Raw genomic sequence first — 19,517 nt, 5'->3', positions numbered from 1 at the left:
GGCATATGTCAGCAAAAGCTTCAAACAACCATAATTAGTAACACTACAGATGAAAGCCATCTCTTTGCAAGATTATTCATTGAATTCTGTCTTTTTTGTTGTTGTGGGTTTATTATCCCTCACAATGTACTGTATTCCAGTGACTTCAACAAATAAAAGAAACATAAATACAATCAGTGATCTCAGAAAATTCCAGTCACCATGTTATACATCAAAATATTAGATGTGCAGGAAAAAGTATTAAAAATAAATGTACATTCAGATCTTTACTCAAACAGCTCAAGGGGACCAGCATACATTTTCTGAAAAAGAGGAAAAGAGGACGGGCAAGTCTTTCCCAAACCACCCCACTGCCCCATCGCCAACATCAGATCATTAAAATGACGTGGACAAGAATAATCAAAAAGGCTAATGGCATGCAGACCTTTATATCTAGAGTGCAAGAACACAAGGCTTTAGAAATCAGGCTGCTGCTATACAAAGCCATGCCTGGAGTACTGTCCTCATTTCTGGACACCACACCTTAGGAAGGACATATATTGGCCTTAGAGGGAGAGCAGCATAGATTTACTACAATGATGCCTGGACTCGAAGGGTTAAATTACAAAGACAGACGACACAAACTAGGTCTGTATTCCCCGGAATTTAGAAAATTAAGGATTTGATGCAAGTTTTTCAGATATTAAGGGATAGATAGAGAGAAACTATTTCCATTGGATAGGGAATATAGAACTAGGGGCAAAGCCTAAAAATTAGAGCCAGGCCTTTCAGGAATGCAGTTAGGAAACAGTTCTACATACAAATGGTGGTAGAAGTTTGGAACTTTCTTCCAAACTTGAGTTGATGCGGCATTAATTGTTAATTTTAAATCTGAGATTGATAGATTTCTGTTAACCAAAGGTATTAAGGGATATGGGACAAAGGTGGGTATATGGAATTAGGTCGCAGATCAGCTTAGATCTCATTAAATGGCAAAACAGGCTCGAAGGCCTAAATGGCCTACTCCTGTTCCCATGTTCCTATGTTCCCAAGTGCTCCTATCAGCCCCCGCTTGGACCCCACTGATGTCATCTACAAGCAAACTTGCAGCAGCTAGTACATCCCATCTTTCCCATCGTACCAGCTACCACTGATACGCCAGGTCCATATTCAAGGTATGGAGCAGGAACTCCCAGATTACGGAGTCCCCACCCGGCCCTGCTCTGAGCCCATCATTTGTCTTGCAAGCGGCAGATAGATGTTCCGCCCCTTAAGAGTGAAATCAGAAATAACAGAAACAGCACTGGGTCTCCCTTGTTTCCATGTGGGTTCTGCTGGGAAACTCCTGTCGAATTTCAGGGTGCAGGAGGCTGGGAAAGAGAAAGGGCAAGGCCAGGAACTTGAAAAAGGTGTGCAGGAAACTAAGATCTGGAGCAATATAAGGGGAAGATCAGAAGCTGGAGAGAGACAAGCAACAGTGAAGAAACAAGCATACAGGACCTAATTGCAGCCCCAGCTTCAGTAACATCCACAGTAATGTGTCATCTAAGAGTTTGCCCACCCCCCCATCCCACCCCATCAATATTCAACAACCGACAGTGATCTAAATTTCTAGCTCTGTGCACCACGAGATACAATACCTTGTAATAAAATTGTCTCTTACTGAATCTTAAAAAGGCTTAGTTCTCCTTTTGACTATTAGAGGCTCACTAGAACATAGAGTTCTATTCTGTCTTCACCCAATGACCCATCATCCAATATGAATCACATTTGCATATTTCAGATTTTTCTCCGTTATTTAAATTTGACAGTTACAAATTTGTACAGATGCTTTGTTTTGGAAAAGACAAAGGCCTCAAATCCAACCTCCAGTCTGTTCACACTTTGACTTATAGCAAAAGTGGCAAAATGCCAGGAACCCAATGATGAAAACATAAATAAATCACAAACCCATCAACAAAATACAGCATTAGCTACTTTCATGTAGAAGACAGTTTGCGAGTTGCTATTAAATTTGTAAGAGCAGTTAATCAGATAACGATGAATTCAGCTCTGAATTACCCTCTAGCAAGCTGTCCATAAATATGTTAACACCTCTCATAAATGCCAACCACAAAGCATTTAAAATCCCACCCAACATCCTCGTTCATCCTCTGAAAGGTTTGTAACATTATCAACCTGACATCCTATTAAATCAGATTTACTGTTATTTCATCAAATTTTACCACCGACCTAACTTTTGGAAAACTGTTAATGGTGCAATAAATAAACGTGGGACTTTGCAGCTCTGAATGTAAATGTGAATCTTATTAATCAGGCATCACAAATAGTGTGAAAATAAATGCCGTCACACATGCACACATCATCAAATACATTAAAACAGAGGTGAGAATATGTGGACAAAAAGAAAATCATATTTTGTTAAATGAGACCATTCTGAGAGTTATATAGTTTGTTTAAACCCTTAAGCTTTCCAAAAAAAGGCTATTTCTCCCTTTCTCGTTCCTCCACTCTTCCCTACATCATCCTAATGAGAGACATTCTGCCATAAGATTCATCACAGAGCACACTTCTGAATTGATCTGGAGACACACTGCAATACTACCTGGCTAAGCTGTTAAAGATCATGGAAGTCTGCAACATGATGCACAACTTCATCCTGCAAAAAGGCTATGAAGGAAGAAGCTAACCAGCCATGGACAGAGGACTAGCTAGAAAAACAGGAGAAACTTGAAGAGGCTGCGCAAGAGAACACATTGTCAGCCATTAGACCCACTGGCAGAGTGTCATACAGAAGACCTCCTCCTAAAGTTAAAAACCTGCCTCTTCTTCTTCTTCTTTGGCCTCCTTGCCTCGAGAGACAATGGGTAAGTGCCTGGAGGTGGTCAGTGGATTATGAAGCAGCGCCTGGAGTGGCTATAAAGGCCAATTCTAGAGTGACAGACTTTCCCACATGTGCTACAGATAAAATTGGTTGTCGGGGCTGTTACACAGTTGGCTCTCCCCTTCCGCTTCTGTCTTTTTTCCTACCAACTGCTAAGTCTCTTCGACTCGCCACACTGTAGCCCCGCCTTTATGGCTGCCCGCCAGCTCTGGCGATCGCTGGCAACTGAGTCCCATGACTTGTGATCAATGTCACAGGATTTCATGTCACGTTTGCAGACATCTTTAAAGCGGAGACATGGACGGCCGGTGGGTCTGATACCAGTGACGAGCTTGCTGTACAATGTGTCCTTGGGGATCCTGCCATCTTCCATGCGGCTCACATGACCAAGCCATCTCAAGCGCCGCTGACTCAGTAGGGTGTGTATGCTGGGGATGTTGACCGCCTCAAGGACTTCTGTGTTGAAGATACGGTCCTGCCACCTGATGCCAAGGATTCTCCAGAGGCAGCGAAGATGGAATGAATTGAGACGGCGCTCTTGGCTGACGTACGTTATCCAGGCCTCGCTGCCGTAGAGCAAGGTACTGAGGACACAGTCTTGATACACTCGGACTTTTGTGTTCCGTGTCAGTGCGCCATTTTCCCACACTCTCTTGGCCAGTCTGGACATAGCAGTGGAAGCCTTTCCCATGCGCTTGTTGATTTCTGCATCGAAAGACAGGTTACTGGTGATAGTTGAGCCTAGGTAGGTGAACTCTTGAACCACTTCCAGGGCGTGGTCGCCGATATTGATGGATGGAGCATTTCTGACGTCCTGTCCCATGATGTTCGTTTGCTTGAGGCTGATGGTTAGGCCAAATTCGTTGCAGGCAGCTGCAATCCTGTCGATGAGTCTCTGCAGGCACTCTTCAGTGTGAGATGTTAATGCAGCCTCGTCAGCAAAGAGGAGTTCCCGGATGAGGGCTTTCCGTACTTTTGTCTTTGCTCTTAGACGGGCAAGGTTGAACAACCTGCCATCTGATCTTGTGTGGAGGAAAATTCCTTCTCCTGAAGACTTGAACGCATGTGAGAGCAGCAGGGAGAAGAAGATCCCAAACAGTGCAGGTGCGAGAACACAGGCCTGTTTCACGCCACTCAGGATAGGAAAGGATAGGAAACCTGCCAGTGCATTGCATAGGATATACAACACAGAAACAGGCGATTCAGCCCAACCAGTGCATGCCTGTGTTTATGCTCCACTCAAGCCTAATAGTGATTAACAGTCATCTTTTCCACACTCTCTACTAATATGGTTTCACTTACTTTAACTCTCCCAGCCAACATAGAAGCATTACAGCCTTGGTCCAAATCTGGACACAAAGCCTGAATTCTAGAGGTGAGGTGATAGTGACTGCCCTTGACATCAAAGCAGCATTCAACTAAGTGTGGCACCTAGGTGCCCTAGTAAAACTGAAGTCAATGGGGATCAGGGGAAATCTCTCCAGGGGTTTGAGTCATACCTGGCATAAGGAATATGGTTGTGGTGGTAGGAGGCCAACCAGGACATACAGCGCTGCAGGAGTTCCTCAGAATACTACCACAGGGCCAACCATCTTCTGCTGTTTCAAAAATGACCTTTCCTCCATCAGAAGGTCAGAAGTGGGATGTTCACTGAAGATTGCAAAGTGTTCAGATAATGAAGCAGTCCATGTCTTGTCATGGTCCTGTAGTATTTTTTCTTTGGGGAATATGTGGTGTGTCTTTAAGGCTGGAAAAGGAGCCGTACTGCTTTAAGAACCAGCAAACCTCAGGAGTTGGAGAAAATGCATTTTGTTTGCTGTTGGATACAACCATACGGAGAGGGAATCAACCAGCTTCAGAGAATGCATCCTGTTTACCCGGCAACAGCCATTCAGGGACCCAGGACCGGATATACAATGTTGCAATTATTTTTTGAACTGGCTTTTTAGTTGAAGACAGTCTGTTCTAAGAGAACACAGACAGACAGCTGGTGTTAGCACCTGAAAGAAGAGCTCTCAGCCATTTAAACTAAAGGAAGAGAATTTAGTCTGTTTAATTATTAGTATCTCTCAAAATTCTAAAAATGTCAAGCCAAAACAGAGATCTCTGACAATTTAAACTGAAGGAAGGGAAGTTAAACTGTGACAATCTTTCATCCCTCAAAAAACTCTAAAGTCAGATTGATTCTATTGAAAGTGTTTGCAAGTTGTTAATTGTTGAAATCCACTGCTGGAGAAGGAAAGCGTCACTGACTGCTAGAATTAGACTATGGACTGTTGAAAAACCTTTTTTCCCCATCGGACGGCCCGAGAGGACTTCAAGCAGCATTGGACTGCAAATTTGCAAGGACTCTAATTATTTCGATTTTAAATGTTGTTTATGTCTTAGTAGTGTTTAAGAATTTAGTTTCTCTAATTAAACAATTAATTTGTTGATTTAAAGACACCTGGTTTGGTTAGCCTCTTTTGGGGGGTTAATAGATGGTACAATTTGGCTGTTTTTTTTTTTAATTTGGAAAGTTTAAAATGATATATTAGGTGATCTGTGGAGGGACGGGATTGAATTAACAGTGCGTTTCTCCCACCACAATCAGAATCGTATATTTTGATTGGGGGCTTTGACTGGAGCGGTCGGTCGTAACAGTCTGCATGCAGCAAGACCTTTACAACATCCAGGCTTAGGCTGATAAGGATGTTAAGCTGATAGACTCTGCTTCTGTCTATAATCTGCTGCTCTTCTTTGATCTGTGAGCTGTGGAAATGATCTGGAAAAAAGTGGAAATGTTGCAGAGTCATAGAACAAGTCTTAAAGTAAGTTTTAAACCAAAGAGCAGCAGAAATATGGATACCAAATTTTCCAACATGAACTGGAAAGCCATAGATATCCTATTTGAATTCCAACTTTTCAAACAGAGAATGCAGTTATGCTTCACAGACCAAGTAATTATGGAACCAGAAAAACAGGCTGTGAAAATACCCCTGAAGAGGACCAGAAAGATCTGCAAAGATATGGAAACTGCTAGAAGATCAGCTCCAATTATGAGTGAATTTTAGAATTCACTGCCTGGAATTGATGTCCTACAGGCAACAACAGACCAGTTCATTAGTAGATACTATAAGTGAGGCCGGGGGCGGTGCTGGGAGAGCCGTGAAGGGAGGCGATTGTTGGACTATCTGTGGTTGGGCGCTCCCAGTGAGGGAGAGCTGGTGAAGACATCACCAGCCAGCATGATTTTCTGCAGTTAAATTGATAGGATGTCAGGCACCAGGGCCTGTGATTTCCTGGCAAGTGCTCCCTGCCTGTGTCTGACCGAGAGAGTGTTGGTGTGAGCAGAACAGATGGGACAGCACACAGGTAACCAATGATAGAACTGGAAAGGGAAAACTTCTGTGAGCCAGAATAAGCTGTTTTTTGTTTTAAGGCAGACAGTCCACGTTCTCAGCTCTCCAAAGGCCCTAGTTTGTCTCAGAGTGTGGAGCCGGCGCCAAGCAGCAATGCGTTTCCACTCCTGGTGCATGGTGGGTGAAAGGAGAGAGGGGGGATACACAGAGTGGGAGAGAGGGGGAGAGGGACACAGAGAGGGGCAAGAAAGGGAAGAGAGGGGAACACAGAGAGGGGAGAGAGAGGGGAAGAGCGATGGACATAGAGAGGGGTAGAGGCCTGCTACCCGACCCAAACCCGATGGGACCCGACAACATCTTAAAGGTCCGGCTTTGGGGCTCAGGTCGGGTCGGGCCGAGTCCAGGTCGAATCAAGTCCGTCTGGACACACACAGTAAGTGCTCTGCTGTTAAGTATTGAAATTTTAAAAACTTACCTGAGCTGGGAGTCTGGGACGAAACTGAGTCTGCGCAGTGAGCGAGTGACGTCACTGTGACGTCATCAAGCATGTGCTGCAGCTTCTTGCAGGTTCGGTGTCAGGAAGGTAAGTAAACGGATGGTCGGGTCAGGCAGGTTCGAGTCGGGTCAGGCTCAGGGCTAAATCGGAGGGACTCGGGCCAGATCGGGCTCGGGTCCGCTGTGGTTCGATCGAATTCCTTTTTCCTGACCGGAGCAGGCCTCTAGAGAAGAGGGAGAGGGCAACAGAGGGGGGGATTGAGAGAGGGGAGAGAGAGGGACACAGAGGGGAGAGGAGAGAGTGGGAGATAGAGGGACACAGGGAGGGAGAGAAGGGGAGGAGAGAGGGACACAGAGAGGGAGAGAGGGGGGAGAGGAGAGAGTGGGAGATAGAGGGACACAGGGAGGGAGAGAAGGGGAGGAGAGAGGGAGTGAAGGGGAGGAGAGAGGGACACAGAGAGGGGGGAGAGCAATGGACACGGGGGGAAGGGGAAGAGAGGGAGAGCACAGTGGGTGAGGGGGAGAGAGGGATACAGAAAGGAGGAGAGTGAGGGGATGAACAATGAACACAGAGAGGGGGGAGAGGGGGGGGGAGAGTGATGTACACGGAGGGGGGGGGGAAAGAGAGAGGGACAAAGAGGGGGAAGAGAGAGAGGAGAGAGAAATGGACACAGTGGAAGAGGGTGGGGAGAGAAAGAGATCAAGATCACACCTGACAGATGGACATCTATCTGAATTCTCCGCATTGCTACATCAAGTGTGCGGGCAGACATTGACCACTTTTTTTTTTATAGAGCTACAGCACTGAAACAGGCCCTTCGGCCCACCGAGTCTGTGCCGACCATCAACCACCCATTTACACTAATCCTACACTAATTCCATATTCCTATCACATCCGCACCTGTCCCTATATTTCCCTACCACCTACCTATACTAGGGACAATTGCTAATGGCCAATTTACCTATCAACCTGCAAGTCTTTGGCATGTGGGAGGAAACCGGAGCACCCAGAGGAAACCCACACAGACACAGGGAGAACTGGCAAACTCCACACAGGCAGGACCCAGAATTGAACCCGGGTCGCTGGAGCTGTGAGGCTGCAAGCAAAAGCAATGCTCATTAAATAGGGAGAAATGTGTTTTAAATGAGACTGTGTTTTGATGGTATTAGGTTGGCAAAACCCTTTATATACAGATTAATTGCCCCCATGTCTGTGGCTGAGTCAATAATTTTGTCAAATGTCCGTGGTGCAATATGTTGGTGCCTATCCCTGACCAGGTCCTGCTTGCTTGTTTCTTTCCTAGCTCCCTAAAATTTGCCTGTAGAACTTCATCCCTCTTTCTGCTTATGTCATTGGTACAATATGGACCACAACCACTGGATGTTTACTCTCCCCCCTCAGAGTGCTCTGCAGGTGCTCAGTGACATCCTTGACCCTGGCACCAGGGAGGCAACAGACCATCCTGGATTCATGTCTGCGGCCGCAGAAATGCATGTCTGTTCCCCTAACCATCGAATCCCCTATCTGTATTGCTTTGCCAAAATTCCTCCTGCCCTCCTGTACAACTAAGCCAGCTGTAGTGCTGTGGACCTCCCAGAGGAAAAATCACTCTCACCAGTACTCAGAACTGAATACTAGTTAGAGAGTGGGAAGGATTTGAGAGGCTCCTGCACGACCTGTCTGGTCCCCCTTGACTACCTGGTGGCTACCTTGGCTCGATGTCATATTTTGTTTTATAATTCACCCGTGAAGTGCCTTGGGACATTTCATTATGTTAAAGGTACTATATAAATATAAGTTGTTGATAAGTAGCAAGTTACATTCACACCACACAGGAGAGACTCTAACCACCACCCTTTGGCATTCAAAGAACAAAGATAATTACAGCACAGGAACAGGCCCTTCGGCCCTCCAAGCCTGCGCCGATCCAGATCCTCTCTCTAAACATGTCGCCTATTTTCTAAGCTTCTGTATCTCTTTTCTTCCTGCCCATTCATGTATCTGTCTAGATACATCTTAAAAGACTCCATCGTGCCCGCATCTACCACCTCCGCTGGCAATGCGTTCCAGGTGCCCACCACCCTCTGCGTAAAGAACTTTCCACGCATATCCCCCCTAAACTTTTCCCCTTTCACTTTGAACTCGTGTCCTCTAGTAATTGAAACCCCCACTCTGGGAAAAAGCTTCTTGCTATCCACCCTGTCTATACCTCTCATGATTTTGTACACCTCAATCAGGTCCCCCCTCAACCTCCGTCTTTCTAATGAAAATAATCCTAATCTACTCAACCTCTCTTCATAGCTAGCGCCCTCCATACCAGGCAACATCCTGGTGAACCTCCTCTGCACCCTTTCCAAAGCATCCACATCCTTTTGATAATGTGGCGACCAGAACTGTACGCAGTATTCCAAATGTGGCCGAACCAAAGTCCTATACAACTGTAACATGACCTGCCAACTCTTGTACTCAATGCCCCGTCCGATGAAGGAAAGCATGCCGTATGCCTTCTTGACTACTCTATCTACCTGCGTTGCCACCTTCAGGGAACAGTGGACCTGAACACCCAAATCTCTCTGGACATCAATTTTCCCCAGGACTTTTCCATTTACTGTATAGTTCACTCTTGAATTGGATCTTCCAAAATGCATCACCTCGCATTTGCCCTGATTGAACTCCATCTGCCATTTCTCTGCCCAACTCTCCAATCTATCTATATTCTGCTGTATTCTCTGACAGTCCCCTTCACTATCTGCTACTCCACCAATCTTAGTGTCATCTGCAAATTTGCTAATCAGTCCACCTATACTTTCCTCCAAATCATTAATGTATATCACTGTATATATATTCATAGTATTACAATTGCTGAGTACTCCACCATCAATGGTAGGATCCCCATTGACCAGAAATTCAACTAGACCTGCTACGTAAATACTGTGGCTAAAAGAGCTGAGGCTGAGTACTTTCCACCCAGTGGCTCACCTCCTGACTCCCAAAAGCTTTCCACCATTACAAGGCACAAATCAGGAGTGCGATGGAACACTCTCCACTCACCTAGATCTGGTATAAACTTCTGTGACTATTTGCAGAAGAATGGTTGTGGCCAGCAGTTTTTACTGTTCACAGCATTGAAACATCTCATTATGCATTGTGGAATTTTGTGCACAAAATGGTTGCCATATTTGCCTCCATAACAGCTGTTTGCACTTCGTGTTTCACTGTATGTGAAGCACTTTGCGACATTTGCGGGAAATGCAATAAAGGTTGCTCGTCTTTGAATCATGGTTGCAAGATTATACCAAGTTCAGTTCAACGGAGTACTGCTTCTGTAGAGTACCTAACATGTGGAATTTGTTAAGTGAGGGAATTCGACAGTGAGGGAAGAGGGGCTGCTCTGGTACTTGACAAAACAAGGAGCAGTCTGACATGGGGAATGGGAGACAGTGAGACCTGAAGTCTAGAGGCATTAATTAGATGATCAGCTAGGTGATTGGCGAGTTTCAAGTTTTTTTTCCCTCCAAGTTAGGGCAGTCATTTAAACTAGGACCTGGAAAATATAAATACTGTTAAATATATAGTTTGACTAGTTAAACTATTTAATGTACCTACAAATAAATGATGAATAAAGACTTTAATCAATTAAATAAATAAAATTAGGCAATTAAGATATGGCAGAGCAGGTTGTGTGTCTGGATTGCATAATTTGGGAGTCCATGGACAGCAAGACTGTCCCAAGCAAACTTGTCTGGAGGACATGTCTCTGGCTGAGTCGTTGAGCTGGAGTGCGAGTTGGAGAGATTCAGACGCAAAGGGAGGGGGAGGGATTAAGTCACACGCCAGAGAGGAAAACGGGTTCAGGAAAGGGCGGGTGTGACTGTTAGGGAGCCAGGTAGCAGGGATTTCGGAGAGGTTGATAGACAATATAAAATAAAGGGTACAATTCTAAAGAGGGTGAAGGAGCAGAGGGACCTGGGTGTATATGTGCAGAAGTCATTGAAGGTGGCAGGACAGGTTGAGAGAGTGGTCGATAAAACATACTGTATCCTGGGCTTTATTGATAGGGGCTTAGAGTACAAGAGCAAGGAAGTTATGTTGCACTTGTTTAAGACACTAGTTTGGCCTCAGCTGGACTATTGCGTCTAGTTCTGGGCGCCGCACTTTAGAAAGGATGTGAAGGCGTTTGGAGAGAGTGCAGAAAAGATTGACAAGAATGGTTCTAGGGATGAGGAATTTTAGTTATGAAGATAGATTGGAGAAGTTGGGACTGTTTTCCTTGGAGAAGAGAAGGTTGAGAGTTGATACAAGTGTTAGGGGCGGCGCAGTGGTTAGCATCGCAGCCTCACAGCTCCAGCGACACGGGTTCAGTTCTGGGTACTGCCTGTGTGGAGCTTGCAAGTGCTCCGTGACCGTGTGGGTTTCTGCCGGGTGCTCCGGTTTCCTCCCACAGCCAAAGACTTGCAGGTTGTTAGGTAAATTGGCCATTGTAAATTGCCCCTAGTGTAGGTAGGTGGTAGGAGAATGGTGGGGATGTGGTAGGGAATATGAGATTAATGTAGGATTAGTATAAATGGGTGGTTGTTGGTCGGCACAGACTCGGTGGGCCAAAGGGCCTGTTTCAGTGCTGTATCTCTAAATAAAATAAATAAAATAAATAATAGATAGGTGCAGTTACAACACCCAAGGAGCTTAATACCATCCAGGACAATGTGTTCTGCTTGAACAGTTCAATCAGGGCAAATGCGAGGTAATGCATTTTGGAAGATCCAATTCAAGAATGAATTATACAGTAAATGGAAAAGTCCTGGGGAAAATTGATTTGCAGAGAGATTTGGGTGTTCAGGTCCATTGTTCTCTGAAGGTGGCAACGCAGGTCAATAGTGTGGTCAAGAAGGCATACGGCATGCTTTCCTTCATCAGACGGGGTATTGAGTACAAAAGTTGGCAGGTCATGTTACAGTTGTATAGGACTTTGGTTCGGCCACATTTGGAATACTGCGTGCAGTTCTGGTCGCCACATTACCAAAAGGATGTGGATGCTTTGGAGAGGGTGCAGAGGAGGGTCACCAGGATGTTGCCTGGTATGGAGGGCGCTAGCTATGAAGAGAGGTTGAGTAGATTAGGATTATTTTCATTAGAAAGACGGAGGTTGAGGGGGGACCTGATTGAGGTGTACAAAATCATGAGAGGTATAGACAGGGTGGATAGCAAGAAGCTTTTTCCCCAGAGTGGGGGTTTCAATTACAAGGGGACATGAGTTCAAAGTGAAAGGGGAAAAGTTTAGGGGAGATATGCGTGGAGAGTTCTTTACGCAGAGGGTGGTGGGTGCATGGAACGCATTGCCAGCGGAGGTGGTAGACGCGGGCACGATAGCGTCTTTTAAGATGTATCTAGACAGATACATGAATGGGCAGGAAGTAAAGAGATACAGACCCTTAGATAATAGGCGACAGGTTTAGATAGAGGATTTGGATCGGCGTAGGCTTGGAGGGCCGAAGGGCCTGTTCCTGTGCTGTAATTTTCTTTGTTCTTTGTTTTGTTGATCGGCACCTCAGCTACTAGCCTAAAAATTCACCCGTCCACCACTGGCACACTGTGGCTGCAGTGTGTAATAGCTACAGGGTGCACTGCAGCAATTCTTCAAGAATTCTTCAGCAGCATTTCCCAAATCCACGACTTCCATCACCTAGAGGGAAAAGGGCAGCAGGTGCATGGGAACACCATCACCTCCACGTTCCCCTCCAAGTCACACCATTCTGACTTTGAAATACATATCTGCTCCTTCATTGTTGTTGGGTCAAAATTCTGGAACTCCCTGTCCAACAGCAATGTGGAAGCACTTTTGCCACATGGACTGCAGTGCTTCAAGAAAAAGGTCCATCACCACTGATAACTTCTCAGTTTAACTAGGAACTGGGCAATTAATGCTAGTGTTGCCAACAACACCCAAGAATGAATAATGATTTTAAAAAGTATCAGACCATTTAGCCCGTCAAGTCTACATTGCTGGTGTTCTCCGCATGAGCGCCAGTCGTTCTCTCCTGCTTGTTTCATATACCCATAATACTTCCCTTTTTAAAGCAATTATCTAGTTCCTTTTTAAAATAATTTCTGGACTCTGCTTCAGCAATATTTGTGCAGAACATTCTAACCTTCCTTTTAATTCTTTGCTTCCATTTTAAATTTATCATGATCATTTCACCACCAGTGGAAATCATCTTCCTCTCCATGGTAGTCAAAAGGATCTTTAAAAATGTCAATCCTGTTCCCTGGGCCTTTGCTCTTACCTTCTCACACTCCTTTTACCAAAACAGCAGCATCCCCTTCAAATTCCTTTTCCATCTCACCAGTCTCCACATTTGCCAGGTCATTTTCCGCCATTTTTGCCACCTACAAAACAGCCCCACAACCAACCACATTTTTCCCTTCCCTCTCTGCCTTTCACAGGAGCTGGTCTTTCTGTGATACACTTGTCCATTCACTTTATTTCCCACTGCCCTCCCTAGCACCTTCCCATGTAACCCCCAAGAGATACATCACCTGTCCATTTATCTCCTTACATGTCATTATCCAGAATCTCAAATACTCTTTCCATGTGAGCCAGTGATTCATGCGTATTTTCTCTAGTCTAGTTTACTACATGTTGCAATCTCTTTTACATTAGGAAGACCAAAGATTACGTGACCACTTCCCTGTGCAATTGTGTTCTGTCTGTATGTGTGATGCTGACCTACTTATGAATTGTTGCTTTATCTCCCTCTTCCCTTCCCACTCTGTCTGTTATCTCCTAACTGTCCCAATGAAGCTCACTTCAAGCTTCAACAGTATTAGCTCATCTTTCTCCTGAGCACTCTGAAGTCATCTAGTTCGAACAATAACTTTAGTAGGTGCAGACCTTAGGTACACATTTCATTCTCTTCATAACAGTGGATCTTTTTGATGTGGGGAGAGTGTGTCAGGAAGGAAGAATGTGGGTTGGTATTTGGATAAGAGACCCTCCATCACAGCACAGCACTGGGGGTATCTAAGCCGTCAGTGTAAACCTGAGCCTATAAAAGGAAGATTGGTCAAATGAACTCAACTGCCAAGCTTAAAATAATAATTTTGAAAACTAGAAAATGCCAGAAATCTAAAATCAAAACAGAAAATTCTGAAAATGCACAATAGATCAGTCAGTATCTGTAAACAGAAAAGGCAGGCTGTGATGTTTTGGATGTGTAACCTTCATCCTTTATTTCTTTTCACGATTAGCTGATCCAAGTTTCACATGTATTTTATGTTTTTATTTCATATTTATTTTGTTTGTAATTTCTTATTGTTTCTTTATGCCTCATGCATTTGTGTTTAAGGACCTCTCCTGTGTCTTCTCATCCCCTTTCACTATTATTGTACATTATTTAGTCCTTTCCAAATTATCTCACTAATATCTTTTATATAACCTGTTTTTCGTTAAGGAGTTTGGAGGTCATTTAATATATTTATTGCTCATTCTCTCCTCTTTTCTCTACTTTCAAATCATATGAAAATACTTATTTATCGCCTAGTCATCTTAGTAAGGTTACACGCCCAAAATGTCAAATCTGTCCTTTCTCTTCACAGATGCTGACTACCCTTCCGCGTAATTTCAGCATGTTGTTTTTCTTTCAAATTTCCAATTCATTCAGGATTTCCTTATTATTTTAAACTAGTCAGTTGAGTTCATTTTAAGTCTTCCTTTGCAGATATTTCAGGTATCAGATAGTAGGATCTTTTCGGCAGTTTAGTAGCACTTTAACCTCTAGCAGTTGTAGTCCTACTTGGAATTCTGTGTTTGAGAATGGTTTCTTTCTTCCACATTCATTGCAGCTCAGTCAAAATCATTGCCAACTAAAATATGAGAACTGCCTAAAGCTTATATATTTTGCAGAAGAGGCATAGTCAATTTTCCAGCATGAAGTGGCAGTGACCATTTTGAGGCTGGTCTCTTTCATAAATGAATCTGCTGTTTAGGCTACATAATGTCATACACAGAAACAAGCTATGGAGAAAAGCATTCCATTCTGTCACACAAGCATCTCCCAATCTCCCTGTGCTATACTTTTAGGGGTCCTGTGGTACGCAGTGCCAAAGTGGGCCCTTCTTCTCTGCCTCACTTGAATTTCAATGGGCCATCATAGAAATAGACCATTGTTGTTTGCTGAACTCCTTACACATGCTCTTTTGCCAAAGGATCTTGCTGACCACCAGGAGCTTGCCCTTTATACTGCTACAGTCTTTAAATCACCAGTTTTCCTACACACCAATGGACAAGCTCCAATCACAAGCATCTTGAATATTTGGAGATCATCTATATACTATTGAGATTGACCTGAGAAAAATACATAGGATAAACACGTTAAAGATTGGGAGGAAGCTCTTGTTCCACCTGATTTCGTGTTGAGCATATGCCCAATTGGAAAATCTACACTACTATGTTAAATATCTATCAGCATCAAAATGTGTGGTTTTTGCATAGTTTAATATTTGTCAAACTGTTTCAAATCCTTGGCTGGAATTTTACAAGGCCCTTGGGGACAGGCTTGGATACAGGAAGGCTGGCAAAATGGCGTGGGAAAGGACATTTTGCCAGCAGTGGGAAAGGTGGCAGATGGCCAGCCGGCCAGGAGTCCAATTGAGTCACTTAAGTGGCCAATTAAGGGCCTCTTCCTGCCTCCACTGGCATTTTACCGTGGTGGCCCTCCGCCACATGGTGTACCAGTGGGCTCCGGGGGCGGGGGAGTGCCCACGAAGGGGCCCCCTTGCGGCAATAGCCACCCCGCAGCATCAGCTCCACCTGCCCTCATCGACCACCACCACACCCTTTTCAGGACCTGCCTGACTGGCCCCAGCACCCCCAGACTGCACTTACCTTACTTTGTGGGCATACATCCATTGATGTGCCCTTGCACTCCAAGTGCAGCCTTAGCAGTGGCCACCGCTCCCTGTGGTGCTGCTGAGGCTGCTGAGCTGCCAGCCTCTGATTGTGCCGGTAGCTCTTGGGCTGGGTCACCGTTCTTAATTGGAAGGCAGCCCAAGTGACAGCCACATAATTGGCTGCCGCACGTAAAATGCAGCCCTGGGTCCTGCCACCCGCCCAACGGAGTCGCCTCCCAGTTTTGGGCCCTGTAGCGGGACCCCTGCTGTCTCCAAAAAATTCCGGCTCCTGTATCTTGCTTGACTTCTAAGCATATATTAAGATCAATGGGGATCTTTTCCCTTAATTTAAATGGGAAAAAACTATGTGGGTTCCTTTACCGGAGTACATTCCGACCCACATGATTGTTTGATATTTTCCTGACCCAGGTAATCTAGTGCTCCAGGAAAGTCTTCCCTCATATTTTGAAATCTTAAAATGCATTGGTCTAGATTCAATTATTTTATCTTTTGATCTAATAATGGAGCTACAAAAAGCTCAAGGATAAAAGTCAATGGAGAATAAGTGCAAAAACAAATTTAAATTATTATCCCAATTACATTCCCCAAGCTTTCCATTAGCAATCAGTAAACTGCAGACAGGCAATACAAGCCTTCACTAGAGAACAAAAGAGCCATTAGCCCTTACTCATTATTTATGTGTGTCAGTGTAATCTATCATGTTCACAGTACATGTACACTATGGCTATAATCGATGAAAATAAACTGTACTAGATGTTCCTTTAGAAATGTGCAAAGTGTGCCGTTACAAATTTTAACTCTGACACAGCAATGGTTTATTCCCTACGCATAGATTTTTTTTTATTTGTTCTTGGGATATGGGCATCACTGGCTAGGCCAGCATTTATTGTCCATCCTAACTGCCCTTGAGAATATGGTGATGAGCCACCTTCTTGAACCGCTGCAGTCCGTATGGTGTAGGCACACCCACAGTGCTATTAAGGAGGGAGTTCCAGGATTTTGACTCAGCAACCAATAGATGCTACAGTATCTGGCTGTCCCAGTAGTTCAGGGAAATATAAAAGATTCACTGAAGAAGAGTGTTCTAGCCAACATTCCTTCCTTAATCAAAATCACCAAAAACACATTAATTGATCATTCATCTAATTTTCTTTTTCTGAGAACTTGCTGCGTGCATATTGCTTGCTGTGTTTGATTATTTATCAAAAGTAAACTTTTTCTTTTTCACTTCACTCTCTGCTCTTCTGCCTCTCTTCTCTTCACTTCCTTCTCCTCCTTCACTTTTATTGATCGCTCTTCATCTCCATTTTTCCTCTTTGTCCTTCACTTCTGACTCTCTGCTTCCTCTTTTTATTTTCTTACATCTTAGCACTTTATTTTCTTCTTCTTTTACCTTTTCCTTGTTTGTCTGTTCCAATGAATGGGAAGAGTTGCAGCATCAGGACTCAAAGACTCGGGTAAACAGTTTAGAAGCAGCAGCATCGATAGCCATTGTGTTTGGAATGCAGTGAGAATGGATGAAGGAGATGCTGCCATATGCTTAACATCTGACAGACTCCCTATTAATGGCCTACCAATCTGTAGACGGGCAAGGGTGATAGTAATCTCAGGCTTTTAAGACAGGTTTTTCATTCCAGACCTCTATGGCAGCAGTCTGAGAATCAATGCCAGAAGCCACAACTGCCCTTAGGACTTCAGTAACAGTGAAGCCCCTCTCAGATGTCCCTGGCACTGCCCTACATTGGATTGCAGAGTCGTGAAGCTATTCAGAATAGGACTGCATACACAGGAAGCAGGCTCCTCACACTAGCTGCCATCTCCATCACATTATGTTGTACAGCTCTCAACGCCTGTACCAATACTCAGAAAGCATCTTTTTTTCAACGTAGTTTCTGCCAGATCCAGATCCCCAGACTCTTCCACCAACATGGAATACAATCTGGCTTTCTGGACATTAAGCTTCTCCTCCTCTGACATCACCAGCTGTTACTGTCCACTCATGTTGTGTGTCTCATCCATTGCATTCCCCTCTAGCGCACTGGTTAATCAGCCAGGATGGATGTATCTGGAGGGAAACAGTGAGTGACACTGTACAATATGAAGTCTTGGCAAGGCTGAATATACTAGGGACTCACTCTTCTTATTCAGATATAGAGAAATAAAAGAGAAAGTGTCTTGACGAGCAGTCTGCACATCTAACTGAAGTGCCATGATGTGCTTTGCTACTTGTTAATGAGGGGAACAGTAAGATGGAAAGAAAGATGCACAGAAGTCCCTCATAAACCCAAAGCTGGCTGCTGCCCTCCCATTTCATCATCTCCAGCACCATATATGGACTCTTACCCAAGATTTCTCTCCAGAGTTCTGGTCTGTTTATTCCTTCAAAAAGAGAACAGGGGTAATTTTAACTTTTGGTGATAATGTAAACAGGCAATATCAGATTGGCTGCATGTCATACACCCTCATGAGCTTCCTTTCAATTGTGGAAAAGAAAAATTGTGCTGGATATATAAATGGCAGTTGATGTAACATTGACTGTTTTACACTGTAACATTCAGTGATACATATTACGGCAGTTTGCTTATAACAGGTGTGATGACAGGTATATGCAACAGGCAGCTACATTCCATGGGAGGCTCCCTGTGCAGTGAATCTATGTAAGGATATGAGTTAATGAACAGTTCCATGTGAAGGCTGGTGTTCTTAATAGCAAACCGCAGGTCACACTATTTCTGTTTCAGCTCACACGTAAACCAAAAATCTAAGCTCGTCTCTTGTGCATTACAAGGGCGACTATATTTCAAAAGTATTTCATTGGCTGTAAAGCACTTTAAGACATTCGGTGGTCGTGAAAGGTGCTATATAAATGCAAGCCTTTCTTACTTCTTTTCATAATCTATTGGAAGAATATCACGTGGAGGCTATTGAAGATCATGATACTCCATTTCCATGGCAGCTATACGTTCCACATTAATTTGCAGTTGCAGCCCCCACTGTGTTTGAATTTTATAGAACATCCACAAATATTTTGCACATCTTTATTAGGAGGTAACACAATCAACACATCTCTATATTTATCCCAGCTGGGACTCAGAACGGGCAAGCATTTCAAACCTTCCTTAATTAATTCAACTTATCAAATGTAACAACTGACCAAACATAATATTTAAGTGGCATATAATGTTAAATGACAGTAGGCTGAATCTTCTGTGCCACCGCCAATGTTGGCGGCGGGTGAGAAAAACAGCGGCCTGCCCACACCGGCCGCATGTCGCGGAGCCGCTGCAATCTTCTGTGCGGCAGCTCATTTAAATAGCTGGGGCGGGCAGCACACCCACTCCCCCGATCACATGGAGAGAGCGGGCTGTCTGTCCCTGGCAATGGCTTCAGCTGCATGTGTGCAGATGCTGACGCTATTTTTAAAGGGCTTTGAGCCCTACAGTTAAATTTAAATATTTAAAGTACAAGTAAATAAACATAAATAGACATTTCTTCTGCCCCTCTCCCATCCTCCCAATAACAATTAAATTAATTACTTGCCCTCTCCCCCCCAAAACACTTAGCTTGTCCACCTGACCATCCCCCCCAAAGTTCATAAACTTTAACCTCAAAACCTTCCCACCATCCCCTACATCAATGATGTTACTCTGACCCCATTGCCCCCCCCACTCCCGCACTGAGAAACCTACCTCCTCCCCCCTCCCCACCAATGTGGCGCCTCGTTTCTCCAGACTGGGATCCGAAGACACGGAAATGATGGAGCGGGAGCACAGGTGGGGACGTAATTATAATTAATGCATTCATTTTCATTTATTTAAATATGCAAATAGGGGTCCCATCGCTAAGCTGCCATGAGACCTCTCCACCGCCAGCAATATTGGGCCTGGCCCTCCCAGCATAGGAGTGCGTG

The 19,517-nt window shown here is 44.4% G+C and overlaps 1 protein-coding gene across 5 annotated transcripts in view; it reads right to left on the bottom strand.

Annotated features, from left to right (window-relative positions):
• Nucleotides 1-19,517, bottom strand: part of pdzd2 (PDZ domain containing 2) — a 632,977-nt gene that overhangs the window by 555,222 nt on the left and 58,238 nt on the right. Inside the window, exon 1 of one of the 5 annotated variants that reach the window (XM_068032042.1) lies at nucleotides 6,680-6,740. The exons of the other annotated variants lie outside the window; for them this stretch is intronic. The gene's annotated coding sequence lies outside the window, so the exon portion shown is untranslated. Of the gene's footprint in view, nucleotides 1-6,679; nucleotides 6,741-19,517 lie in introns of those variants that run through there. 5 annotated transcript variants of the gene reach the window in all.

Source organism: Heterodontus francisci, chromosome 1 (assembly GCF_036365525.1).
Source record: "Heterodontus francisci isolate sHetFra1 chromosome 1, sHetFra1.hap1, whole genome shotgun sequence".
In the NCBI taxonomy this organism is placed as follows: domain Eukaryota; kingdom Metazoa; phylum Chordata; class Chondrichthyes; order Heterodontiformes; family Heterodontidae; genus Heterodontus; species Heterodontus francisci.
The sequence above is the reverse complement of the archived record's forward strand: the minus strand, read 5'-3'. Positions and strand labels throughout refer to the sequence as shown.